We start from the raw sequence: 26,807 nt of genomic DNA, 5'->3' as shown, positions 1-26,807 counted from the left end.
TCTGGCGGTTGAGAGAATAGGGTCAAGTAACAGTGCAATTGTCTCTGTTTGAACACTTATCAAATGCCTCACGCCCAAAGCTTTACAAATGCAGCTCATCACACACACGGCGTTACAAGCATGAACACTCAGACAAGTGTGCCAGCTGAGAGGCCGTGCAGTCTGAAGATGTAAGGGCCTCTTTAGGCATTGGTATGGGACAGCCATGAATTAACAAACAAATCCAGAAAGGTGACTGAGAGCTACTTGGGACTCCTTAATGCATGGCGCAATGAGGCGGTCCGCAAAGAGGCTTAGGAAGCCCAATGTTCATCGACCATTGTCCATCCATCAGTCCAGAGTCTATAGAATTGAAAAACACATGTGTAAAAAAGTATCGGGCCAGGCACCAATCAATGGGCTCGTCCGGGATTTGAACCCGGGACCTCTCGCACCCGAAGCGAGAATCATACCCCTAGACCAACGAGCCTACACTTGCAGAGTAGTCTAGACAATATGTAGGGATTTGACTTGGCAGTTGTACCTCTTGAGGATTGTAGCACAAGAGTATCTCTTCCTAACGTTTGCTCCTAAAGCCCGTCCTCGTCCCTAAATGATGCAAAGGCTGAGCGTCTTCACAGGTCTACTCCTCATCCCGAAGGTTGGTGGACCATTGACATCAGGGTGAAAGGTGCTTGCGATACACTGTTCCTTCCTTCCTTCCTTCCTTCCTTCCTTCCTTCCTTCCTTCCTTCCTTCCTTCCTTCCTTCCTTCCTTCCTTCCTTCCTTCCTTCCTTCCTTCCTTCCTTCCTTCCTTCCTTCCTTCCTTCCTTCCTTCCTTCCTTCCTTCCTTCCTTCCTTCCTTCCTTCCTTCCTTCCTTCCTTCCTTCCTTCCTTCCTCTTATGCTGTTTATGTAATAAGAGGGGACGATACACAGAAGAGAGAGAGTGGCCCAACACACTAGACTAGCAGTCTTCTGATCAATCTGCAGCTGGCAAGGTGGGGGAAAGACTTTATTTTGCACCTGCTGGGATATGCATTGGCAGAAGCTCTGAGGGCTGGGCCTTTCCTTTTGCCTGTAAAAACAAAAAGCAGCCCTCCTCCCTCCAGCCCTGAGAGCATGGGTGTGACACTGGCAAAAGCAGCATCTCCCCTTTGGTAAAGATGACCATTGCAAAGCTGCTCACTCAGAGCTCGATCGTGCTCGATCAGGCGAGATATATTTAGGTCACCAGCAAAGTCTGTTCTCTTTTCTTGCGTAGGGTGAGCATTCACAGAGCCCAGCTTCGTTGACAAGAGTGCAAAAGGTGTATACTAAAAGCTTTCTGCTTTACTTGAGCGCCATGGCCGTTATTATATTTTGGCTGCTCCAAGCAATCTCTGTCCAGCCTATGCAAATTTCCAGCTCAAATTTTCCCAGCACTCAAAAAGTCCCTCCTCCCGCCAGCTATGCTTTCAGGAAGTTCAGCAGAAGCAGTCCAACTTCTGTTCCCAGTTCAGAGGAAAAGCTTTCTCGGGCCAGAGAAAGCCAGGGAATCACTGTACCGGCAAGTGCATTTCTTACAACTGGTAATCCCTCAGAACACAGAAATGAAGAAGCTGTATATGAAAATGTGATATTTCTTTGGTACACTAACCTATGTAACTAATATCCACCATTTCAGAGGACGGAGCGGACCCAACTGTGATCCCAGAGACCCAAATACCCAGCAGTAGGGAAAAGAAATCCTCTCTGTGCTCTGCAACATTACATACACAAAATGAAGGCGCGTGCATTTTATTATTGGCCCCATATACACAATACATGTGAGGATGCTTGCCTTCCCAGTGTATTTCTCAAGCTCTTGAGAGCATATGCTATTTCCATGGGAACGCAAATAAGTTCATACTTTACATTTGTGTGTGACAAAAGGGGAAAAAAACGATTTTGTGTAAAATGCCAGCAGAGAGTGTTTCTGCCCGGTCTCGAACGTGCTAACCACTACACTACAGAAACAACTGCTTGCATCCCTTTGTAGGGACTGGGAGAACAGGTGCAAAGGGCTTTGCAAGTGGACCTGCTTAAAGACTAATCAAATGCCTTGCGCCTGAAGCTCACACAATCCAGCCTAAAACATACGTCCTATCAAGCATGCGCACATATACAAGTATGCCTGTTGAGGGTCTATGCAGCGTACAGAGGGAAGGACATATTTCCACTTTGAGATCGGACGGCCAAAACTCACAAGCAAATCAAGGAATGTTACTGAGAGCTAACAGAGAACACAAAGTGCTTGTCGCAAGGACATGGCAGGCAAAGAGGTTCAGGAAGTGAATTGTTCATCGACTACTGCTTACCGAGAAAGCCAGAGAGTCTGTCCAATGAAAATAACATTGGAAAAAAAAAAAAGGAGCTCAAGTTACCCACCTTGATCGGGCTCCTCCGGACCTCTCGCACCCAAAGCGAGAATCATACCCCTAGACCAACGAGCCACGGTCCTGTGATCATCTGACGGAATTGTACTCAGCGTTTCCACCCCCCTTAGGCTTCGAGGCCAAGAATGCCTATTCCTGAAGTTTGTTCCTGCCGCTGAAAGCCTTGTCGGTGTATGAGCCAAATGAATGCCCCAGTCGGCACGCTCTGACTGTCTTCATAGCTCTTCTTCTCGTCCTGAAGGTGTTGGCACATTGACATCAGGATCAATGAAGCTGGTGGCACACCCTCCCTTCCATTCGCCCGTGAAGGGTACGTATAAAAGAGCTGTTGATGCACAGAAGAAGAAATCTAGCACAACACCAACGCGGTCTGCTGATCAATTGAAAGTGGACAAAGTGAGCGAGTGAGAGCCTTCATTTTGCACCGGATCTGCATTGGCAGAAGCTCTGAGGGCTAGGAATTTTCTTTTGCCCTTGAAAAAAAGAAAAATCCAATATCACATCTGCCTGGGTGCATGAACATTGCTCAGGGAAAAGCAGCGCCACCCTTCTGTAAGAAATAGCATTGCACAACTGCTCCCTCAGCTTTCCATCCAACTATACATAAGCACGCACATATGCAGGCATGCAATTTTAATTCATCACATATTCGGAGCAAATGTGAGTGCGCTCGTCTACTCAGAATTTATTTCAAAGCGTGTCAGAGGAACTGCTTCTTCCGTTGCAACTGCAAATAAGTTCATGGCTTGAGCTTCGAGATGGTGGAACATGAAAAGTGTAAAATGCCACCCTCTGCTGTTTCTGCCCGGTCTCGAACCAGGGACCTTTCGCGTGTAAGGCGAACGTGATAACCACTACACTACAGAAACTGCTGCATGCTATGCCCTCTGGCGGTTGAGAGAATAGGGTCAAGTAACAGTGCAATTGTCTCTGTTTGAACACTTATCAAATGCCTCACGCCCAAAGCTTTACAAATGCAGCTCATCACACACACGGCGTTACAAGCATGAACACTCAGACAAGTGTGCCAGCTGAGAGGCCGTGCAGTCTGAAGATGTAAGGGCCTCTTTAGGCATTGGTATGGGACAGCCATGAATTAACAAACAAATCCAGAAAGGTGACTGAGAGCTACTTGGGACTCCTTAATGCATGGCGCAATGAGGCGGTCCGCAAAGAGGCTTAGGAAGCCCAATGTTCATCGACCATTGTCCATCCATCAGTCCAGAGTCTATAGAATTGAAAAACACATGTGTAAAAAAGTATCGGGCCAGGCACCAATCAATGGGCTCGTCTGGGATTTGAACCCGGGACCTCTCGCACCCGAAGCGAGAATCATACCCCTAGACCAACGAGCCTACACTTGCAGAGTAGTCTAGACAATATGTAGGGATTTGACTTGGCAGTTGTACCTCTTGAGGATTGTAGCACAAGAGTATCTCTTCCTAACGTTTGCTCCTAAAGCCCGTCCTCGTCCCTAAATGATGCAAAGGCTGAGCGTCTTCACAGGTCTACTCCTCATCCCGAAGGTTGGTGGACCATTGACATCAGGGTGAAAGGTGCTTGCGATACACTGTTCCTTCCTTCCTTCCTTCCTTCCTTCCTTCCTTCCTTCCTTCCTTCCTTCCTTCCTTCCTTCCTTCCTTCCTTCCTTCCTTCCTTCCTTCCTTCCTTCCTTCCTTCCTTCCTTCCTTCCTTCCTTCCTTCCTTCCTTCCTTCCTTCCTTCCTTCCTTCCTTCCTCTTATGCTGTTTATGTAATAAGAGGGGACGATACACAGAAGAGAGAGAGTGGCCCAACACACTAGACTAGCAGTCTTCTGATCAATCTGCAGCTGGCAAGGTGGGGGAAAGACTTTATTTTGCACCTGCTGGGATATGCATTGGCAGAAGCTCTGAGGGCTGGGCCTTTCCTTTTGCCTGTAAAAACAAAAAGCAGCCCTCCTCCCTCCAGCCCTGAGAGCATGGGTGTGACACTGGCAAAAGCAGCATCTCCCCTTTGGTAAAGATGACCATTGCAAAGCTGCTCACTCAGAGCTCGATCGTGCTCGATCAGGCGAGATATATTTAGGTCACCAGCAAAGTCTGTTCTCTTTTCTTGCGTAGGGTGAGCATTCACAGAGCCCAGCTTCGTTGACAAGAGTGCAAAAGGTGTATACTAAAAGCTTTCTGCTTTACTTGAGCGCCATGGCCGTTATTATATTTTGGCTGCTCCAAGCAATCTCTGTCCAGCCTATGCAAATTTCCAGCTCAAATTTTCCCAGCACTCAAAAAGTCCCTCCTCCCGCCAGCTATGCTTTCAGGAAGTTCAGCAGAAGCAGTCCAACTTCTGTTCCCAGTTCAGAGGAAAAGCTTTCTCGGGCCAGAGAAAGCCAGGGAATCACTGTACCGGCAAGTGCATTTCTTACAACTGGTAATCCCTCAGAACACAGAAATGAAGAAGCTGTATATGAAAATGTGATATTTCTTTGGTACACTAACCTATGTAACTAATATGCACCATTTCAGAGGACGGAGCGGACCCAACTGTGATCCCAGAGACCCAAATACCCAGCAGTAGGGAAAAGAAATCCTCTCTGTGCTCTGCAACATTACATACACAAAATGAAGGCGCGTGCATTTTATTATTGGCCCCATATACACAATACATGTGAGGATGCTTGCCTTCCCAGTGTATTTCTCAAGCTCTTGAGAGCATATGCTATTTCCATGGGAACGCAAATAAGTTCATACTTTACATTTGTGTGTGACAAAAGGGGAAAAAAACGATTTTGTGTAAAATGCCAGCAGAGAGTGTTTCTGCCCGGTCTCGAACGTGCTAACCACTACACTACAGAAACAACTGCTTGCATCCCTTTGTAGGGACTGGGAGAACAGGTGCAAAGGGCTTTGCAAGTGGACCTGCTTAAAGACTAATCAAATGCCTTGCGCCTGAAGCTCACACAATCCAGCCTAAAACATACGTCCTATCAAGCATGCGCACATATACAAGTATGCCTGTTGAGGGTCTATGCAGCGTACAGAGGGAAGGACATATTTCCACTTTGAGATCGGACGGCCAAAACTCACAAGCAAATCAAGGAATGTTACTGAGAGCTAACAGAGAACACAAAGTGCTTGTCGCAAGGACATGGCAGGCAAAGAGGTTCAGGAAGTGAATTGTTCATCGACTACTGCTTACCGAGAAAGCCAGAGAGTCTGTCCAATGAAAATAACATTGGAAAAAAAAAAAGGAGCTCAAGTTACCCACCTTGATCGGGCTCCTCCGGACCTCTCGCACCCAAAGCGAGAATCATACCCCTAGACCAACGAGCCACGGTCCTGTGATCATCTGACGGAATTGTACTCAGCGTTTCCACCCCCCTTAGGCTTCGAGGCCAAGAATGCCTATTCCTGAAGTTTGTTCCTGCCGCTGAAAGCCTTGTCGGTGTATGAGCCAAATGAATGCCCCAGTCGGCACGCTCTGACTGTCTTCATAGCTCTTCTTCTCGTCCTGAAGGTGTTGGCACATTGACATCAGGATCAATGAAGCTGGTGGCACACCCTCCCTTCCATTCGCCCGTGAAGGGTACGTATAAAAGAGCTGTTGATGCACAGAAGAAGAAATCTAGCACAACACCAACGCGGTCTGCTGATCAATTGAAAGTGGACAAAGTGAGCGAGTGAGAGCCTTCATTTTGCACCGGATCTGCATTGGCAGAAGCTCTGAGGGCTAGGAATTTTCTTTTGCCCTTGAAAAAAAGAAAAATCCAATATCACATCTGCCTGGGTGCATGAACATTGCTCAGGGAAAAGCAGCGCCACCCTTCTGTAAGAAATAGCATTGCACAACTGCTCCCTCAGCTTTCCATCCAACTATACATAAGCACGCACATATGCAGGCATGCAATTTTAATTCATCACATATTCGGAGCAAATGTGAGTGCGCTCGTCTACTCAGAATTTATTTCAAAGCGTGTCAGAGGAACTGCTTCTTCCGTTGCAACTGCAAATAAGTTCATGGCTTGAGCTTCGAGATGGTGGAACATGAAAAGTGTAAAATGCCACCCTCTGCTGTTTCTGCCCGGTCTCGAACCAGGGACCTTTCGCGTGTAAGGCGAACGTGATAACCACTACACTACAGAAACTGCTGCATGCTATGCCCTCTGGCGGTTGAGAGAATAGGGTCAAGTAACAGTGCAATTGTCTCTGTTTGAACACTTATCAAATGCCTCACGCCCAAAGCTTTACAAATGCAGCTCATCACACACACGGCGTTACAAGCATGAACACTCAGACAAGTGTGCCAGCTGAGAGGCCGTGCAGTCTGAAGATGTAAGGGCCTCTTTAGGCATTGGTATGGGACAGCCATGAATTAACAAACAAATCCAGAAAGGTGACTGAGAGCTACTTGGGACTCCTTAATGCATGGCGCAATGAGGCGGTCCGCAAAGAGGCTTAGGAAGCCCAATGTTCATCGACCATTGTCCATCCATCAGTCCAGAGTCTATAGAATTGAAAAACACATGTGTAAAAAAGTATCGGGCCAGGCACCAATCAATGGGCTCGTCCGGGATTTGAACCCGGGACCTCTCGCACCCGAAGCGAGAATCATACCCCTAGACCAACGAGCCTACACTTGCAGAGTAGTCTAGACAATATGTAGGGATTTGACTTGGCAGTTGTACCTCTTGAGGATTGTAGCACAAGAGTATCTCTTCCTAACGTTTGCTCCTAAAGCCCGTCCTCGTCCCTAAATGATGCAAAGGCTGAGCGTCTTCACAGGTCTACTCCTCATCCCGAAGGTTGGTGGACCATTGACATCAGGGTGAAAGGTGCTTGCGATACATTGTTCCTTCCTTCCTTCCTTCCTTCCTTCCTTCCTTCCTTCCTTCCTTCCTTCCTTCCTTCCTTCCTTCCTTCCTTCCTTCCTTCCTTCCTTCCTTCCTTCCTTCCTTCCTTCCTTCCTTCCTTCCTTCCTTCCTTCCTTCCTTCCTTCCTTCCTTCCTTCCTTCCTTCCTTCCTTCCTTCCTTCCTTCCTTCCTTCCTTCCTTCCTCTTATGCTGTTTATGTAATAAGAGGGGACGATACACAGAAGAGAGAGAGTGGCCCAACACACTAGACTAGCAGTCTTCTGATCAATCTGCAGCTGGCAAGGTGGGGGAGAGACTTTATTTTGCACCTGCTGGGATATGCATTGGCAGAAGCTCTGAGGGCTGGGCCTTTCCTTTTGCCTGTAAAAACAAAAAGCAGCCCTCCTCCCTCCAGCCCTGAGAGCATGGGCGTGACACTGGCAAAAGCAGCATCTCCCCTTTGGTAAAGATGACCATTGCACAGCTGCTCACTCAGAGCTCGATCGTGCTCGATCAGGCGAGATATATTTAGGTCACCAGCAAAGTCTGTTCTCTTTTCTTGCGTAGGGTGAGCATTCACAGAGCCCAGCTTCGTTGACAAGAGTGCAAAAGGTGTATACTAAAAGCTTTCTGCTTTACTTGAGCGCCATGGCCGTTATTATATTTTGGCTGCTCCAAGCAATCTCTGTCCAGCCTATGCAAATTTCCAGCTCAAATTTTCCCAGCACTCAAAAAGTCCCTCCTCCCGCCAGCTATGCTTTCAGGAAGTTCAGCAGAAGCAGTCCAACTTCTGTTCCCAGTTCAGAGGAAAAGCTTTCTCGGGCCAGAGAAAGCCAGGGAATCACTGTACCGGCAAGTGCATTTCTTACAACTGGTAATCCCTCAGAACACAGAAATGAAGAAGCTGTATATGAAAATGTGATATTTCTTTGGTACACTAACCTATGTAACTAATATGCACCATTTCAGAGGACGGAGCGGACCCAACTGTGATCCCAGAGACCCAAATACCCAGCAGTAGGGAAAAGAAATCCTCTCTGTGCTCTGCAACATTACATACACAAAATGAAGGCGCGTGCATTTTATTATTGGCCCCATATACACAATACATGTGAGGATGCTTGCCTTCCCAGTGTATTTCTCAAGCTCTTGAGAGCATATGCTATTTCCATGGGAACGCAAATAAGTTCATACTTTACATTTGTGTGTGACAAAAGGGGAAAAAAACGATTTTGTGTAAAATGCCAGCAGAGAGTGTTTCTGCCCGGTCTCGAACGTGCTAACCACTACACTACAGAAACAACTGCTTGCATCCCTTTGTAGGGACTGGGAGAACAGGTGCAAAGGGCTTTGCAAGTGGACCTGCTTAAAGACTAATCAAATGCCTTGCGCCTGAAGCTCACACAATCCAGCCTAAAACATACGTCCTATCAAGCATGCGCACATATACAAGTATGCCTGTTGAGGGTCTATGCAGCGTACAGAGGGAAGGACATATTTCCACTTTGAGATCGGACGGCCAAAACTCACAAGCAAATCAAGGAATGTTACTGAGAGCTAACAGAGAACACAAAGTGCTTGTCGCAAGGACATGGCAGGCAAAGAGGTTCAGGAAGTGAATTGTTCATCGACTACTGCTTACCGAGAAAGCCAGAGAGTCTGTCCAATGAAAATAACATTGGAAAAAAAAAAAAGGAGCTCAAGTTACCCACCTTGATCGGGCTCCTCCGGACCTCTCGCACCCAAAGCGAGAATCATACCCCTAGACCAACGAGCCACGGTCCTGTGATCATCTGACGGAATTGTACTCAGCGTTTCCACCCCCCTTAGGCTTCGAGGCCAAGAATGCCTATTCCTGAAGTTTGTTCCTGCCGCTGAAAGCCTTGTCGGTGTATGAGCCAAATGAATGCCCCAGTCGGCACGCTCTGACTGTCTTCATAGCTCTTCTTCTCGTCCTGAAGGTGTTGGCACATTGACATCAGGATCAATGAAGCTGGTGGCACACCCTCCCTTCCATTCGCCCGTGAAGGGTACGTATAAAAGAGCTGTTGATGCACAGAAGAAGAAATCTAGCACAACACCAACGCGGTCTGCTGATCAATTGAAAGTGGACAAAGTGAGCGAGTGAGAGCCTTCATTTTGCACCGGATCTGCATTGGCAGAAGCTCTGAGGGCTAGGAATTTTCTTTTGCCCTTGAAAAAAAGAAAAATCCAATATCACATCTGCCTGGGTGCATGAACATTGCTCAGGGAAAAGCAGCGCCACCCTTCTGTAAGAAATAGCATTGCACAACTGCTCCCTCAGCTTTCCATCCAACTATACATAAGCACGCACATATGCAGGCATGCAATTTTAATTCATCACATATTCGGAGCAAATGTGAGTGCGCTCGTCTACTCAGAATTTATTTCAAAGCGTGTCAGAGGAACTGCTTCTTCCGTTGCAACTGCAAATAAGTTCATGGCTTGAGCTTCGAGATGGTGGAACATGAAAAGTGTAAAATGCCACCCTCTGCTGTTTCTGCCCGGTCTCGAACCAGGGACCTTTCGCGTGTAAGGCGAACGTGATAACCACTACACTACAGAAACTGCTGCATGCTATGCCCTCTGGCGGTTGAGAGAATAGGGTCAAGTAACAGTGCAATTGTCTCTGTTTGAACACTTATCAAATGCCTCACGCCCAAAGCTTTACAAATGCAGCTCATCACACACACGGCGTTACAAGCATGAACACTCAGACAAGTGTGCCAGCTGAGAGGCCGTGCAGTCTGAAGATGTAAGGGCCTCTTTAGGCATTGGTATGGGACAGCCATGAATTAACAAACAAATCCAGAAAGGTGACTGAGAGTTGGGACTCCTTAATGCATGGCGCAATGAGGCGGTCCGCAAAGAGGCTTAGGAAGCCCAATGTTCATCGACCATTGTCCATCCATCAGTCCACAGTCTATAGAATTGAAAAACACATGTGTAAAAAAGTATCGGGCCAGGCACCAATCAATGGGCTCGTCCGGGATTTGAACCCGGGACCTCTCGCACCCGAAGCGAGAATCATACCCCTAGACCAACGAGCCTACACTTGCAGAGTAGTCTAGACAATATGTAGGGATTTGACTTGGCAGTTGTACCTCTTGAGGATTGTAGCACAAGAGTATCTCTTCCTAACGTTTGCTCCTAAAGCCCGTCCTCGTCCCTAAATGATGCAAAGGCTGAGCGTCTTCACAGGTCTACTCCTCATCCCGAAGGTTGGTGGACCATTGACATCAGGGTGAAAGGTGCTTGCGATACACTGTTCCTTCCTTCCTTCCTTCCTTCCTTCCTTCCTTCCTTCCTTCCTTCCTTCCTTCCTTCCTTCCTTCCTTCCTTCCTTCCTTCCTTCCTTCCTTCCTTCCTTCCTTCCTTCCTTCCTTCCTTCCTTCCTTCCTTCCTTCCTTCCTTCCTTCCTTCCTTCCTTCCTTCCTTCCTTCCTTCCTCTTATGCTGTTTATGTAATAAGAGGGGACGATACACAGAAGAGAGAGAGTGGCCCAACACACTAGACTAGCAGTCTTCTGATCAATCTGCAGCTGGCAAGGTGGGGGAGAGACTTTATTTTGCACCTGCTGGGATATGCATTGGCAGAAGCTCTGAGGGCTGGGCCTTTCCTTTTGCCTGTAAAAACAAAAAGCAGCCCTCCTCCCTCCAGCCCTGAGAGCATGGGCGTGACACTGGCAAAAGCAGCATCTCCCCTTTGGTAAAGATGACCATTGCACAGCTGCTCACTCAGAGCTCGATCGTGCTCGATCAGGCGAGATATATTTAGGTCACCAGCAAAGTCTGTTCTCTTTTCTTGCGTAGGGTGAGCATTCACAGAGCCCAGCTTCGTTGACAAGAGTGCAAAAGGTGTATACTAAAAGCTTTCTGCTTTACTTGAGCGCCATGGCCGTTATTATATTTTGGCTGCTCCAAGCAATCTCTGTCCAGCCTATGCAAATTTCCAGCTCAAATTTTCCCAGCACTCAAAAAGTCCCTCCTCCCGCCAGCTATGCTTTCAGGAAGTTCAGCAGAAGCAGTCCAACTTCTGTTCCCAGTTCAGAGGAAAAGCTTTCTCGGGCCAGAGAAAGCCAGGGAATCACTGTACCGGCAAGTGCATTTCTTACAACTGGTAATCCCTCAGAACACAGAAATGAAGAAGCTGTATATGAAAATGTGATATTTCTTTGGTACACTAACCTATGTAACTAATATGCACCATTTCAGAGGACGGAGCGGACCCAACTGTGATCCCAGAGACCCAAATACCCAGCAGTAGGGAAAAGAAATCCTCTCTGTGCTCTGCAACATTACATACACAAAATGAAGGCGCGTGCATTTTATTATTGGCCCCATATACACAATACATGTGAGGATGCTTGCCTTCCCAGTGTATTTCTCAAGCTCTTGAGAGCATATGCTATTTCCATGGGAACGCAAATAAGTTCATACTTTACATTTGTGTGTGACAAAAGGGGAAAAAAACGATTTTGTGTAAAATGCCAGCAGAGAGTGTTTCTGCCCGGTCTCGAACGTGCTAACCACTACACTACAGAAACAACTGCTTGCATCCCTTTGTAGGGACTGGGAGAACAGGTGCAAAGGGCTTTGCAAGTGGACCTGCTTAAAGACTAATCAAATGCCTTGCGCCTGAAGCTCACACAATCCAGCCTAAAACATACGTCCTATCAAGCATGCGCACATATACAAGTATGCCTGTTGAGGGTCTATGCAGCGTACAGAGGGAAGGACATATTTCCACTTTGAGATCGGACGGCCAAAACTCACAAGCAAATCAAGGAATGTTACTGAGAGCTAACAGAGAACACAAAGTGCTTGTCGCAAGGACATGGCAGGCAAAGAGGTTCAGGAAGTGAATTGTTCATCGACTACTGCTTACCGAGAAAGCCAGAGAGTCTGTCCAATGAAAATAACATTGGAAAAAAAAAAAGGAGCTCAAGTTACCCACCTTGATCGGGCTCCTCCGGACCTCTCGCACCCAAAGCGAGAATCATACCCCTAGACCAACGAGCCACGGTCCTGTGATCATCTGACGGAATTGTACTCAGCGTTTCCACCCCCCTTAGGCTTCGAGGCCAAGAATGCCTATTCCTGAAGTTTGTTCCTGCCGCTGAAAGCCTTGTCGGTGTATGAGCCAAATGAATGCCCCAGTCGGCACGCTCTGACTGTCTTCATAGCTCTTCTTCTCGTCCTGAAGGTGTTGGCACATTGACATCAGGATCAATGAAGCTGGTGGCACACCCTCCCTTCCATTCGCCCGTGAAGGGTACGTATAAAAGAGCTGTTGATGCACAGAAGAAGAAATCTAGCACAACACCAACGCGGTCTGCTGATCAATTGAAAGTGGACAAAGTGAGCGAGTGAGAGCCTTCATTTTGCACCGGATCTGCATTGGCAGAAGCTCTGAGGGCTAGGAATTTTCTTTTGCCCTTGAAAAAAAGAAAAATCCAATATCACATCTGCCTGGGTGCATGAACATTGCTCAGGGAAAAGCAGCGCCACCCTTCTGTAAGAAATAGCATTGCACAACTGCTCCCTCAGCTTTCCATCCAACTATACATAAGCACGCACATATGCAGGCATGCAATTTTAATTCATCACATATTCGGAGCAAATGTGAGTGCGCTCGTCTACTCAGAATTTATTTCAAAGCGTGTCAGAGGAACTGCTTCTTCCGTTGCAACTGCAAATAAGTTCATGGCTTGAGCTTCGAGATGGTGGAACATGAAAAGTGTAAAATGCCACCCTCTGCTGTTTCTGCCCGGTCTCGAACCAGGGACCTTTCGCGTGTAAGGCGAACGTGATAACCACTACACTACAGAAACTGCTGCATGCTATGCCCTCTGGCGGTTGAGAGAATAGGGTCAAGTAACAGTGCAATTGTCTCTGTTTGAACACTTATCAAATGCCTCACGCCCAAAGCTTTACAAATGCAGCTCATCACACACACGGCGTTACAAGCATGAACACTCAGACAAGTGTGCCAGCTGAGAGGCCGTGCAGTCTGAAGATGTAAGGGCCTCTTTAGGCATTGGTATGGGACAGCCATGAATTAACAAACAAATCCAGAAAGGTGACTGAGAGCTACTTGGGACTCCTTAATGCATGGCGCAATGAGGCGGTCCGCAAAGAGGCTTAGGAAGCCCAATGTTCATCGACCATTGTCCATCCATCAGTCCAGAGTCTATAGAATTGAAAAACACATGTGTAAAAAAGTATCGGGCCAGGCACCAATCAATGGGCTCGTCCGGGATTTGAACCCGGGACCTCTCGCACCCGAAGCGAGAATCATACCCCTAGACCAACGAGCCTACACTTGCAGAGTAGTCTAGACAATATGTAGGGATTTGACTTGGCAGTTGTACCTCTTGAGGATTGTAGCACAAGAGTATCTCTTCCTAACGTTTGCTCCTAAAGCCCGTCCTCGTCCCTAAATGATGCAAAGGCTGAGCGTCTTCACAGGTCTACTCCTCATCCCGAAGGTTGGTGGACCATTGACATCAGGGTGAAAGGTGCTTGCGATACACTGTTCCTTCCTTCCTTCCTTCCTTCCTTCCTTCCTTCCTTCCTTCCTTCCTTCCTTCCTTCCTTCCTTCCTTCCTTCCTTCCTTCCTTCCTTTCTTCCTTCCTTCCTTCCTTCCTTCCTTCCTTCCTTCCTTCCTTCCTTCCTTCCTTCCTTCCTTCCTTCCTCTTATGCTGTTTATGTAATAAGAGGGGACGATACACAGAAGAGAGAGAGTGGCCCAACACACTAGACTAGCAGTCTTCTGATCAATCTGCAGCTGGCAAGGTGGGGGAAAGACTTTATTTTGCACCTGCTGGGATATGCATTGGCAGAAGCTCTGAGGGCTGGGCCTTTCCTTTTGCCTGTAAAAACAAAAAGCAGCCCTCCTCCCTCCAGCCCTGAGAGCATGGGTGTGACACTGGCAAAAGCAGCATCTCCCCTTTGGTAAAGATGACCATTGCAAAGCTGCTCACTCAGAGCTCGATCGTGCTCGATCAGGCGAGATATATTTAGGTCACCAGCAAAGTCTGTTCTCTTTTCTTGCGTAGGGTGAGCATTCACAGAGCCCAGCTTCGTTGACAAGAGTGCAAAAGGTGTATACTAAAAGCTTTCTGCTTTACTTGAGCGCCATGGCCGTTATTATATTTTGGCTGCTCCAAGCAATCTCTGTCCAGCCTATGCAAATTTCCAGCTCAAATTTTCCCAGCACTCAAAAAGTCCCTCCTCCCGCCAGCTATGCTTTCAGGAAGTTCAGCAGAAGCAGTCCAACTTCTGTTCCCAGTTCAGAGGAAAAGCTTTCTCGGGCCAGAGAAAGCCAGGGAATCACTGTACCGGCAAGTGCATTTCTTACAACTGGTAATCCCTCAGAACACAGAAATGAAGAAGCTGTATATGAAAATGTGATATTTCTTTGGTACACTAACCTATGTAACTAATATGCACCATTTCAGAGGACGGAGCGGACCCAACTGTGATCCCAGAGACCCAAATACCCAGCAGTAGGGAAAAGAAATCCTCTCTGTGCTCTGCAACATTACATACACAAAATGAAGGCGCGTGCATTTTATTATTGGCCCCATATACACAATACATGTGAGGATGCTTGCCTTCCCAGTGTATTTCTCAAGCTCTTGAGAGCATATGCTATTTCCATGGGAACGCAAATAAGTTCATACTTTACATTTGTGTGTGACAAAAGGGGAAAAAAACGATTTTGTGTAAAATGCCAGCAGAGAGTGTTTCTGCCCGGTCTCGAACGTGCTAACCACTACACTACAGAAACAACTGCTTGCATCCCTTTGTAGGGACTGGGAGAACAGGTGCAAAGGGCTTTGCAAGTGGACCTGCTTAAAGACTAATCAAATGCCTTGCGCCTGAAGCTCACACAATCCAGCCTAAAACATACGTCCTATCAAGCATGCGCACATATACAAGTATGCCTGTTGAGGGTCTATGCAGCGTACAGAGGGAAGGACATATTTCCACTTTGAGATCGGACGGCCAAAACTCACAAGCAAATCAAGGAATGTTACTGAGAGCTAACAGAGAACACAAAGTGCTTGTCGCAAGGACATGGCAGGCAAAGAGGTTCAGGAAGTGAATTGTTCATCGACTACTGCTTACCGAGAAAGCCAGAGAGTCTGTCCAATGAAAATAACATTGGAAAAAAAAAAAGGAGCTCAAGTTACCCACCTTGATCGGGCTCCTCCGGACCTCTCGCACCCAAAGCGAGAATCATACCCCTAGACCAACGAGCCACGGTCCTGTGATCATCTGACGGAATTGTACTCAGCGTTTCCACCCCCCTTAGGCTTCGAGGCCAAGAATGCCTATTCCTGAAGTTTGTTCCTGCCGCTGAAAGCCTTGTCGGTGTATGAGCCAAATGAATGCCCCAGTCGGCACGCTCTGACTGTCTTCATAGCTCTTCTTCTCGTCCTGAAGGTGTTGGCACATTGACATCAGGATCAATGAAGCTGGTGGCACACCCTCCCTTCCATTCGCCCGTGAAGGGTACGTATAAAAGAGCTGTTGATGCACAGAAGAAGAAATCTAGCACAACACCAACGCGGTCTGCTGATCAATTGAAAGTGGACAAAGTGAGCGAGTGAGAGCCTTCATTTTGCACCGGATCTGCATTGGCAGAAGCTCTGAGGGCTAGGAATTTTCTTTTGCCCTTGAAAAAAAGAAAAATCCAATATCACATCTGCCTGGGTGCATGAACATTGCTCAGGGAAAAGCAGCGCCACCCTTCTGTAAGAAATAGCATTGCACAACTGCTCCCTCAGCTTTCCATCCAACTATACATAAGCACGCACATATGCAGGCATGCAATTTTAATTCATCACATATTCGGAGCAAATGTGAGTGCGCTCGTCTACTCAGAATTTATTTCAAAGCGTGTCAGAGGAACTGCTTCTTCCGTTGCAACTGCAAATAAGTTCATGGCTTGAGCTTCGAGATGGTGGAACATGAAAAGTGTAAAATGCCACCCTCTGCTGTTTCTGCCCGGTCTCGAACCAGGGACCTTTCGCGTGTAAGGCGAACGTGATAACCACTACACTACAGAAACTGCTGCATGCTATGCCCTCTGGCGGTTGAGAGAATAGGGTCAAGTAACAGTGCAATTGTCTCTGTTTGAACACTTATCAAATGCCTCACGCCCAAAGCTTTACAAATGCAGCTCATCACACACACGGCGTTACAAGCATGAACACTCAGACAAGTGTGCCAGCTGAGAGGCCGTGCAGTCTGAAGATGTAAGGGCCTCTTTAGGCATTGGTATGGGACAGCCATGAATTAACAAACAAATCCAGAAAGGTGACTGAGAGCTACTTGGGACTCCTTAATGCATGGCGCAATGAGGCGGTCCGCAAAGAGGCTTAGGAAGCCCAATGTTCATCGACCATTGTCCATCCATCAGTCCAGAGTCTATAGAATTGAAAAACACATGTGTAAAAAAGTATCGGGCCAGGCACCAATCAATGGGCTCGTCCGGGATTTGAACCCGGGACCTCTCGCACCCGAAGCGAGAATCATACCCCTAGACCAACAAGCCTACACTTGCAGAGTAGTCTAGACAATATGTAGGGATTTGACTTGGCAGTTGTACCTCTTGAGGATTGTAGCACAAGAGTATCTCTTCCTAACGTTTGCTCCTAAAGCCCGTCCTCGTCCCTAAATGATGCAAAGGCTGAGCGTCTTCACAGGTCTACTCCTCATCCCGAAGGTTGGTGGACCATTGACATCAGGGTGAAAGGTGCTTGCGATACATTGTTCCTTCCTTCCTTCCTTCCTTCCTTCCTTCCTTCCTTCCTTCCTTCCTTCCTTCCTTCCTTCCTTCCTTCCTTCCTTCCTTCCTTCCTTCCTTCCTTCCTTCCTTCCTTCCTTCCTTCCTTCCTTCCTTCCTTCCTTCCTTCCTTCCTTCCTTCCTTCCTTCCTTCCTTCCTTCCTTCCTTCCTTCCTTCCTTCCTCTTATGCTGTTTATGTAATAAGAGGGGACGATACACAGAAGAGAGAGAGTGGCCCAACACACTAGACTAGCAGTCTTCTGATCAATCTGCAGCTGGCAAGGTGGGGGAGAGACTTTATTTTGCACCTGCTGGGATATGCATTGGCAGAAGCTCTGAGGGCTGGGCCTTTCCTTTTGCCTGTAAAAACAAAAAGCAGCCCTCCTCCCTCCAGCCCTGAGAGCATGGGCGTGACACTGGCAAAAGCAGCATCTCCCCTTTGGTAAAGATGACCATTGCACAGCTGCTCACTCAGAGCTCGATCGTGCTCGATCAGGCGAGATATATTTAGGTCACCAGCAAAGTCTGTTCTCTTTTCTTGCGTAGGGTGAGCATTCACAGAGCCCAGCTTCGTTGACAAGAGTGCAAAAGGTGTATACTAAAAGCTTTCTGCTTTACTTGAGCGCCATGGCCGTTATTATATTTTGGCTGCTCCAAGCAATCTCTGTCCAGCCTATGCAAATTTCCAGCTCAAATTTTCCCAGCACTCAAAAAGTCCCTCCTCCCGCCAGCTATGCTTTCAGGAAGTTCAGCAGAAGCAGTCCAACTTCTGTTCCCAGTTCAGAGGAAAAGCTTTCTCGGGCCAGAGAAAGCCAGGGAATCACTGTACCGGCAAGTGCATTTCTTACAACTGGTAATCCCTCAGAACACAGAAATGAAGAAGCTGTATATGAAAATGTGATATTTCTTTGGTACACTAACCTATGTAACTAATATGCACCATTTCAGAGGACGGAGCGGACCCAACTGTGATCCCAGAGACCCAAATACCCAGCAGTAGGGAAAAGAAATCCTCTCTGTGCTCTGCAACATTACATACACAAAATGAAGGCGCGTGCATTTTATTATTGGCCCCATATACACAATACATGTGAGGATGCTTGCCTTCCCAGTGTATTTCTCAAGCTCTTGAGAGCATATGCTATTTCCATGGGAACGCAAATAAGTTCATACTTTACATTTGTGTGTGACAAAAGGGGAAAAAAACGATTTTGTGTAAAATGCCAGCAGAGAGTGTTTCTGCCCGGTCTCGAACGTGCTAACCACTACACTACAGAAACAACTGCTTGCATCCCTTTGTAGGGACTGGGAGAACAGGTGCAAAGGGCTTTGCAAGTGGACCTGCTTAAAGACTAATCAAATGCCTTGCGCCTGAAGCTCACACAATCCAGCCTAAAACATACGTCCTATCAAGCATGCGCACATATACAAGTATGCCTGTTGAGGGTCTATGCAGCGTACAGAGGGAAGGACATATTTCCACTTTGAGATCGGACGGCCAAAACTCACAAGCAAATCAAGGAATGTTACTGAGAGCTAACAGAGAACACAAAGTGCTTGTCGCAAGGACATGGCAGGCAAAGAGGTTCAGGAAGTGAATTGTTCATCGACTACTGCTTACCGAGAAAGCCAGAGAGTCTGTCCAATGAAAATAACATTGGAAAAAAAAAAAAGGAGCTCAAGTTACCCACCTTGATCGGGCTCCTCCGGACCTCTCGCACCCAAAGCGAGAATCATACCCCTAGACCAACGAGCCACGGTCCTGTGATCATCTGACGGAATTGTACTCAGCGTTTCCACCCCCCTTAGGCTTCGAGGCCAAGAATGCCTATTCCTGAAGTTTGTTCCTGCCGCTGAAAGCCTTGTCGGTGTATGAGCCAAATGAATGCCCCAGTCGGCACGCTCTGACTGTCTTCATAGCTCTTCTTCTCGTCCTGAAGGTGTTGGCACATTGACATCAGGATCAATGAAGCTGGTGGCACACCCTCCCTTCCATTCGCCCGTGAAGGGTACGTATAAAAGAGCTGTTGATGCACAGAAGAAGAAATCTAGCACAACACCAACGCGGTCTGCTGATCAATTGAAAGTGGACAAAGTGAGCGAGTGAGAGCCTTCATTTTGCACCGGATCTGCATTGGCAGAAGCTCTGAGGGCTAGGAATTTTCTTTTGCCCTTGAAAAAAAGAAAAATCCAATATCACATCTGCCTGGGTGCATGAACATTGCTCAGGGAAAAGCAGCGCCACCCTTCTGTAAGAAATAGCATTGCACAACTGCTCCCTCAGCTTTCCATCCAACTATACATAAGCACGCACATATGCAGGCATGCAATTTTAATTCATCACATATTCGGAGCAAATGTGAGTGCGCTCGTCTACTCAGAATTTATTTCAAAGCGTGTCAGAGGAACTGCTTCTTCCGTTGCAACTGCAAATAAGTTCATGGCTTGAGCTTCGAGATGGTGGAACATGAAAAGTGTAAAATGCCACCCTCTGCTGTTTCTGCCCGGTCTCGAACCAGGGACCTTTCGCGTGTAAGGCGAACGTGATAACCACTACACTACAGAAACTGCTGCATGCTATGCCCTCTGGCGGTTGAGAGAATAGGGTCAAGTAACAGTGCAATTGTCTCTGTTTGAACACTTATCAAATGCCTCACGCCCAAAGCTTTACAAATGCAGCTCATCACACACACGGCGTTACAAGCATGAACACTCAGACAAGTGTGCCAGCTGAGAGGCCGTGCAGTCTGAAGATGTAAGGGCCTCTTTAGGCATTGGTATGGGACAGCCATGAATTAACAAACAAATCCAGAAAGGTGACTGAGAGCTACTTGGGACTCCTTAATGCATGGCGCAATGAGGCGGTCCGCAAAGAGGCTTAGGAAGCCCAATGTTCATCGACCATTGTCCATCCATCAGTCCACAGTCTATAGAATTGAAAAACACATGTGTAAAAAAGTATCGGGCCAGGCACCAATCAATGGGCTCGTCCGGGATTTGAACCCGGGACCTCTCGCACCCGAAGCGAGAATCATACCCCTAGACCAACGAGCCTACACTTGCAGAGTAGTCTAGACAATATGTAGGGATTTGACTTGGCAGTTGTACCTCTTGAGGATTGTAGCACAAGAGTATCTCTTCCTAACGTTTGCTCCTAAAGCCCGTCCTCGTCCCTAAATGATGCAAAGGCTGAGCGTCTTCACAGGTCTACTCCTCATCCCGAAGGTTGGTGGACCATTGACATCAGGGTGAAAGGTGCTTGCGATACACTGTTCCTTCCTTCCTTCCTTCCTTCCTTCCTTCCTTCCTTCCTTCCTTCCTTCCTTCCTTCCTTCCTTCCTTCCTTCCTTCCTTCCTTCCTTCCTTCCTTCCTTCCTTCCTTCCTTCCTTCCTTCCTTCCTTCCTTCCTTCCTTCCTTCCTTCCTTCCTTCCTTCCTTCCTTCCTTCCTTCCTTCCTTCCTCTTATGCTGTTTATGTAATAAGAGGGGACGATACACAGAAGAGAGAGAGTGGCCCAACACACTAGACTAGCAGTCTTCTGATCAATCTGCAGCTGGCAAGGTGGGGGAGAGACTTTATTTTGCACCTGCTGGGATATGCATTGGCAGAAGCTCTGAGGGCTGGGCCTTTCCTTTTGCCTGTAAAAACAAAAAGCAGCCCTCCTCCCTCCAGCCCTGAGAGCATGGGCGTGACACTGGCAAAAGCAGCATCTCCCCTTTGGTAAAGATGACCATTGCACAGCTGCTCACTCAGAGCTCGATCGTGCTCGATCAGGCGAGATATATTTAGGTCACCAGCAAAGTCTGTTCTCTTTTCTTGCGTAGGGTGAGCATTCACAGAGCCCAGCTTCGTTGACAAGAGTGCAAAAGGTGTATACTAAAAGCTTTCTGCTTTACTTGAGCGCCATGGCCGTTATTATATTTTGGCTGCTCCAAGCAATCTCTGTCCAGCCTATGCAAATTTCCAGCTCAAATTTTCCCAGCACTCAAAAAGTCCCTCCTCCCGCCAGCTATGCTTTCAGGAAGTTCAGCAGAAGCAGTCCAACTTCTGTTCCCAGTTCAGAGGAAAAGCTTTCTCGGGCCAGAGAAAGCCAGGGAATCACTGTACCGGCAAGTGCATTTCTTACAACTGGTAATCCCTCAGAACACAGAAATGAAGAAGCTGTATATGAAAATGTGATATTTCTTTGGTACACTAACCTATGTAACTAATATGCACCATTTCAGAGGACGGAGCGGACCCAACTGTGATCCCAGAGACCCAAATACCCAGCAGTAGGGAAAAGAAATCCTCTCTGTGCTCTGCAACATTACATACACAAAATGAAGGCGCGTGCATTTTATTATTGGCCCCATATACACAATACATGTGAGGATGCTTGCCTTCCCAGTGTATTTCTCAAGCTCTTGAGAGCATATGCTATTTCCATGGGAACGCAAATAAGTTCATACTTTACATTTGTGTGTGACAAAAGGGGAAAAAAACGATTTTGTGTAAAATGCCAGCAGAGAGTGTTTCTGCCCGGTCTCGAACGTGCTAACCACTACACTACAGAAACAACTGCTTGCATCCCTTTGTAGGGACTGGGAGAACAGGTGCAAAGGGCTTTGCAAGTGGACCTGCTTAAAGACTAATCAAATGCCTTGCGCCTGAAGCTCACACAATCCAGCCTAAAACATACGTCCTATCAAGCATGCGCACATATACAAGTATGCCTGTTGAGGGTCTATGCAGCGTACAGAGGGAAGGACATATTTCCACTTTGAGATCGGACGGCCAAAACTCACAAGCAAATCAAGGAATGTTACTGAGAGCTAACAGAGAACACAAAGTGCTTGTCGCAAGGACATGGCAGGCAAAGAGGTTCAGGAAGTGAATTGTTCATCGACTACTGCTTACCGAGAAAGCCAGAGAGTCTGTCCAATGAAAATAACATTGGAAAAAAAAAAAGGAGCTCAAGTTACCCACCTTGATCGGGCTCCTCCGGACCTCTCGCACCCAAAGCGAGAATCATACCCCTAGACCAACGAGCCACGGTCCTGTGATCATCTGACGGAATTGTACTCAGCGTTTCCACCCCCCTTAGGCTTCGAGGCCAAGAATGCCTATTCCTGAAGTTTGTTCCTGCCGCTGAAAGCCTTGTCGGTGTATGAGCCAAATGAATGCCCCAGTCGGCACGCTCTGACTGTCTTCATAGCTCTTCTTCTCGTCCTGAAGGTGTTGGCACATTGACATCAGGATCAATGAAGCTGGTGGCACACCCTCCCTTCCATTCGCCCGTGAAGGGTACGTATAAAAGAGCTGTTGATGCACAGAAGAAGAAATCTAGCACAACACCAACGCGGTCTGCTGATCAATTGAAAGTGGACAAAGTGAGCGAGTGAGAGCCTTCATTTTGCACCGGATCTGCATTGGCAGAAGCTCTGAGGGCTAGGAATTTTCTTTTGCCCTTGAAAAAAAGAAAAATCCAATATCACATCTGCCTGGGTGCATGAACATTGCTCAGGGAAAAGCAGCGCCACCCTTCTGTAAGAAATAGCATTGCACAACTGCTCCCTCAGCTTTCCATCCAACTATACATAAGCACGCACACATGCAGGCATGCAATTTTAATTCATCACATATTCGGAGCAAATGTGAGTGCGCTCGTCTACTCAGAATTTATTTCAAAGCGTGTCAGAGGAACTGCTTCTTCCGTTGCAACTGCAAATAAGTTCATGGCTTGAGCTTCGAGATGGTGGAACATGAAAAGTGTAAAATGCCACCCTCTGCTGTTTCTGCCCGGTCTCGAACCAGGGACCTTTCGCGTGTAAGGCGAACGTGATAACCACTACACTACAGAAACTGCTGCATGCTATGCCCTCTGGCGGTTGAGAGAATAGGGTCAAGTAACAGTGCAATTGTCTCTGTTTGAACACTTATCAAATGCCTCACGCCCAAAGCTTTACAAATGCAGCTCATCACACACACGGCGTTACAAGCATGAACACTCAGACAAGTGTGCCAGCTGAGAGGCCGTGCAGTCTGAAGATGTAAGGGCCTCTTTAGGCATTGGTATGGGACAGCCATGAATTAACAAACAAATCCAGAAAGGTGACTGAGAGCTACTTGGGACTCCTTAATGCATGGCGCAATGAGGCGGTCCGCAAAGAGGCTTAGGAAGCCCAATGTTCATCGACCATTGTCCATCCATCAGTCCAGAGTCTATAGAATTGAAAAACACATGTGTAAAAAAGTATCGGGCCAGGCACCAATCAATGGGCTCGTCCGGGATTTGAACCCGGGACCTCTCGCACCCGAAGCGAGAATCATACCCCTAGACCAACGAGCCTACACTTGCAGAGTAGTCTAGACAATATGTAGGGATTTGACTTGGCAGTTGTACCTCTTGAGGATTGTAGCACAAGAGTATCTCTTCCTAACGTTTGCTCCTAAAGCCCGTCCTCGTCCCTAAATGATGCAAAGGCTGAGCGTCTTCACAGGTCTACTCCTCATCCCGAAGGTTGGTGGACCATTGACATCAGGGTGAAAGGTGCTTGCGATACACTGTTCCTTCCTTCCTTCCTTCCTTCCTTCCTTCCTTCCTTCCTTCCTTCCTTCCTTCCTTCCTTCCTTCCTTCCTTCCTTCCTTCCTTCCTTCCTTCCTTCCTTCCTTCCTTCCTTCCTTCCTTCCTTCCTTCCTTCCTTCCTTCCTTCCTCTTATGCTGTTTATGTAATAAGAGGGGACGATACACAGAAGAGAGAGAGTGGCCCAACACACTAGACTAGCAGTCTTCTGATCAATCTGCAGCTGGCAAGGTGGGGGAAAGACTTTATTTTGCACCTGCTGGGATATGCATTGGCAGAAGCTCTGAGGGCTGGGCCTTTCCTTTTGCCTGTAAAAACAAAAAGCAGCCCTCCTCCCTCCAGCCCTGAGAGCATGGGTGTGACACTGGCAAAAGCAGCATCTCCCCTTTGGTAAAGATGACCATTGCAAAGCTGCTCACTCAGAGCTCGATCGTGCTCGATCAGGCGAGATATATTTAGGTCACCAGCAAAGTCTGTTCTCTTTTCTTGCGTAGGGTGAGCATTCACAGAGCCCAGCTTCGTTGACAAGAGTGCAAAAGGTGTATACTAAAAGCTTTCTGCTTTACTTGAGCGCCATGGCCGTTATTATATTTTGGCTGCTCCAAGCAATCTCTGTCCAGCCTATGCAAATTTCCAGCTCAAATTTTCCCAGCACTCAAAAAGTCCCTCCTCCCGCCAGCTATGCTTTCAGGAAGTTCAGCAGAAGCAGTCCAACTTCTGTTCCCAGTTCAGAGGAAAAGCTTTCTCGGGCCAGAGAAAGCCAGGGAATCACTGTACCGGCAAGTGCATTTCTTACAACTGGTAATCCCTCAGAACACAGAAATGAAGAAGCTGTATATGAAAATGTGATATTTCTTTGGTACACTAACCTATGTAACTAATATGCACCATTTCAGAGGACGGAGCGGACCCAACTGTGATCCCAGAGACCCAAATACCCAGCAGTAGGGAAAAGAAATCCTCTCTGTGCTCTGCAACATTACATACACAAAATGAAGGCGCGTGCATTTTATTATTGGCCCCATATACACAATACATGTGAGGATGCTTGCCTTCCCAGTGTATTTCTCAAGCTCTTGAGAGCATATGCTATTTCCATGGGAACGCAAATAAGTTCATACTTTACATTTGTGTGTGACAAAAGGGGAAAAAAACGATTTTGTGTAAAATGCCAGCAGAGAGTGTTTCTGCCCGGTCTCGAACGTGCTAACCACTACACTACAGAAACAACTGCTTGCATCCCTTTGTAGGGACTGGGAGAACAGGTGCAAAGGGCTTTGCAAGTGGACCTGCTTAAAGACTAATCAAATGCCTTGCGCCTGAAGCTCACACAATCCAGCCTAAAACATACGTCCTATCAAGCATGCGCACATATACAAGTATGCCTGTTGAGGGTCTATGCAGCGTACAGAGGGAAGGACATATTTCCACTTTGAGATCGGACGGCCAAAACTCACAAGCAAATCAAGGAATGTTACTGAGAGCTAACAGAGAACACAAAGTGCTTGTCGCAAGGACATGGCAGGCAAAGAGGTTCAGGAAGTGAATTGTTCATCGACTACTGCTTACCGAGAAAGCCAGAGAGTCTGTCCAATGAAAATAACATTGGAAAAAAAAAAAGGAGCTCAAGTTACCCACCTTGATCGGGCTCCTCCGGACCTCTCGCACCCAAAGCGAGAATCATACCCCTAGACCAACGAGCCACGGTCCTGTGATCATCTGACGGAATTGTACTCAGCGTTTCCACCCCCCTTAGGCTTCGAGGCCAAGAATGCCTATTCCTGAAGTTTGTTCCTGCCGCTGAAAGCCTTGTCGGTGTATGAGCCAAATGAATGCCCCAGTCGGCACGCTCTGACTGTCTTCATAGCTCTTCTTCTCGTCCTGAAGGTGTTGGCACATTGACATCAGGATCAATGAAGCTGGTGGCACACCCTCCCTTCCATTCGCCCGTGAAGGGTACGTATAAAAGAGCTGTTGATGCACAGAAGAAGAAATCTAGCACAACACCAACGCGGTCTGCTGATCAATTGAAAGTGGACAAAGTGAGCGAGTGAGAGCCTTCATTTTGCACCGGATCTGCATTGGCAGAAGCTCTGAGGGCTAGGAATTTTCTTTTGCCCTTGAAAAAAAGAAAAATCCAATATCACATCTGCCTGGGTGCATGAACATTGCTCAGGGAAAAGCAGCGCCACCCTTCTGTAAGAAATAGCATTGCACAACTGCTCCCTCAGCTTTCCATCCAACTATACATAAGCACGCACATATGCAGGCATGCAATTTTAATTCATCACATATTCGGAGCAAATGTGAGTGCGCTCGTCTACTCAGAATTTATTTCAAAGCGTGTCAGAGGAACTGCTTCTTCCGTTGCAACTGCAAATAAGTTCATGGCTTGAGCTTCGAGATGGTGGAACATGAAAAGTGTAAAATGCCACCCTCTGCTGTTTCTGCCCGGTCTCGAACCAGGGACCTTTCGCGTGTAAGGCGAACGTGATAACCACTACACTACAGAAACTGCTGCATGCTATGCCCTCTGGCGGTTGAGAGAATAGGGTCAAGTAACAGTGCAATTGTCTCTGTTTGAACACTTATCAAATGCCTCACGCCCAAAGCTTTACAAATGCAGCTCATCACACACACGGCGTTACAAGCATGAACACTCAGACAAGTGTGCCAGCTGAGAGGCCGTGCAGTCTGAAGATGTAAGGGCCTCTTTAGGCATTGGTATGGGACAGCCATGAATTAACAAACAAATCCAGAAAGGTGACTGAGAGCTACTTGGGACTCCTTAATGCATGGCGCAATGAGGCGGTCCGCAAAGAGGCTTAGGAAGCCCAATGTTCATCGACCATTGTCCATCCATCAGTCCAGAGTCTATAGAATTGAAAAACACATGTGTAAAAAAGTATCGGGCCAGGCACCAATCAATGGGCTCGTCCGGGATTTGAACCCGGGACCTCTCGCACCCGAAGCGAGAATCATACCCCTAGACCAACGAGCCTACACTTGCAGAGTAGTCTAGACAATATGTAGGGATTTGACTTGGCAGTTGTACCTCTTGAGGATTGTAGCACAAGAGTATCTCTTCCTAACGTTTGCTCCTAAAGCCCGTCCTCGTCCCTAAATGATGCAAAGGCTGAGCGTCTTCACAGGTCTACTCCTCATCCCGAAGGTTGGTGGACCATTGACATCAGGG

The 26,807-nt window shown here is 47.4% G+C and overlaps 17 non-coding genes across 17 annotated transcripts; all 17 read right to left on the bottom strand.

The window, feature by feature from the left end:
- Positions 1 to 397: 397 nt before the first annotated feature.
- On the bottom strand, positions 398 to 469 carry TRNAP-CGG (transfer RNA proline (anticodon CGG)). The gene has a single exon. It is a non-coding gene; the product is annotated as a tRNA-Pro (tRNA).
- Positions 470 to 3,192: 2,723 nt separating this feature from the next.
- Positions 3,193 to 3,265, bottom strand: TRNAV-UAC (transfer RNA valine (anticodon UAC)). The gene has a single exon. It is a non-coding gene; the product is annotated as a tRNA-Val (tRNA).
- A 414-nt stretch (positions 3,266 to 3,679) lies between these two features.
- Positions 3,680 to 3,751, bottom strand: TRNAP-CGG (transfer RNA proline (anticodon CGG)). The gene has a single exon. It is a non-coding gene; the product is annotated as a tRNA-Pro (tRNA).
- A 2,694-nt stretch (positions 3,752 to 6,445) lies between these two features.
- TRNAV-UAC (transfer RNA valine (anticodon UAC)) lies at positions 6,446 to 6,518 on the bottom strand. Its single transcript has one exon. It is a non-coding gene; the product is annotated as a tRNA-Val (tRNA).
- Positions 6,519 to 6,932: 414 nt separating this feature from the next.
- TRNAP-CGG (transfer RNA proline (anticodon CGG)) lies at positions 6,933 to 7,004 on the bottom strand. The gene has a single exon. It is a non-coding gene; the product is annotated as a tRNA-Pro (tRNA).
- A 2,735-nt stretch (positions 7,005 to 9,739) lies between these two features.
- Positions 9,740 to 9,812, bottom strand: TRNAV-UAC (transfer RNA valine (anticodon UAC)). The gene has a single exon. It is a non-coding gene; the product is annotated as a tRNA-Val (tRNA).
- A 410-nt stretch (positions 9,813 to 10,222) lies between these two features.
- Positions 10,223 to 10,294, bottom strand: TRNAP-CGG (transfer RNA proline (anticodon CGG)). Its single transcript has one exon. It is a non-coding gene; the product is annotated as a tRNA-Pro (tRNA).
- A 2,710-nt stretch (positions 10,295 to 13,004) lies between these two features.
- TRNAV-UAC (transfer RNA valine (anticodon UAC)) lies at positions 13,005 to 13,077 on the bottom strand. The gene has a single exon. It is a non-coding gene; the product is annotated as a tRNA-Val (tRNA).
- Positions 13,078 to 13,491: 414 nt separating this feature from the next.
- TRNAP-CGG (transfer RNA proline (anticodon CGG)) lies at positions 13,492 to 13,563 on the bottom strand. Its single transcript has one exon. It is a non-coding gene; the product is annotated as a tRNA-Pro (tRNA).
- Positions 13,564 to 16,253: 2,690 nt separating this feature from the next.
- Positions 16,254 to 16,326, bottom strand: TRNAV-UAC (transfer RNA valine (anticodon UAC)). The gene has a single exon. It is a non-coding gene; the product is annotated as a tRNA-Val (tRNA).
- Positions 16,327 to 16,740: 414 nt separating this feature from the next.
- Positions 16,741 to 16,812, bottom strand: TRNAP-CGG (transfer RNA proline (anticodon CGG)). Its single transcript has one exon. It is a non-coding gene; the product is annotated as a tRNA-Pro (tRNA).
- A 2,727-nt stretch (positions 16,813 to 19,539) lies between these two features.
- TRNAV-UAC (transfer RNA valine (anticodon UAC)) lies at positions 19,540 to 19,612 on the bottom strand. Its single transcript has one exon. It is a non-coding gene; the product is annotated as a tRNA-Val (tRNA).
- A 414-nt stretch (positions 19,613 to 20,026) lies between these two features.
- On the bottom strand, positions 20,027 to 20,098 carry TRNAP-CGG (transfer RNA proline (anticodon CGG)). The gene has a single exon. It is a non-coding gene; the product is annotated as a tRNA-Pro (tRNA).
- Positions 20,099 to 22,816: 2,718 nt separating this feature from the next.
- Positions 22,817 to 22,889, bottom strand: TRNAV-UAC (transfer RNA valine (anticodon UAC)). Its single transcript has one exon. It is a non-coding gene; the product is annotated as a tRNA-Val (tRNA).
- Positions 22,890 to 23,303: 414 nt separating this feature from the next.
- On the bottom strand, positions 23,304 to 23,375 carry TRNAP-CGG (transfer RNA proline (anticodon CGG)). Its single transcript has one exon. It is a non-coding gene; the product is annotated as a tRNA-Pro (tRNA).
- A 2,678-nt stretch (positions 23,376 to 26,053) lies between these two features.
- Positions 26,054 to 26,126, bottom strand: TRNAV-UAC (transfer RNA valine (anticodon UAC)). The gene has a single exon. It is a non-coding gene; the product is annotated as a tRNA-Val (tRNA).
- A 414-nt stretch (positions 26,127 to 26,540) lies between these two features.
- TRNAP-CGG (transfer RNA proline (anticodon CGG)) lies at positions 26,541 to 26,612 on the bottom strand. Its single transcript has one exon. It is a non-coding gene; the product is annotated as a tRNA-Pro (tRNA).
- Positions 26,613 to 26,807: the final 195 nt, after the last annotated feature.

This window comes from Ambystoma mexicanum, chromosome 2q, assembly GCF_040938575.1.
Source record: "Ambystoma mexicanum isolate Mex_15411 chromosome 2q, UKY_AmexF1_1, whole genome shotgun sequence".
NCBI lineage: Eukaryota > Metazoa > Chordata > Amphibia > Caudata > Ambystomatidae > Ambystoma > Ambystoma mexicanum.
Note: the sequence above shows the minus strand (reverse complement) of the source record. Positions and strands in the feature narration are given on the sequence as shown.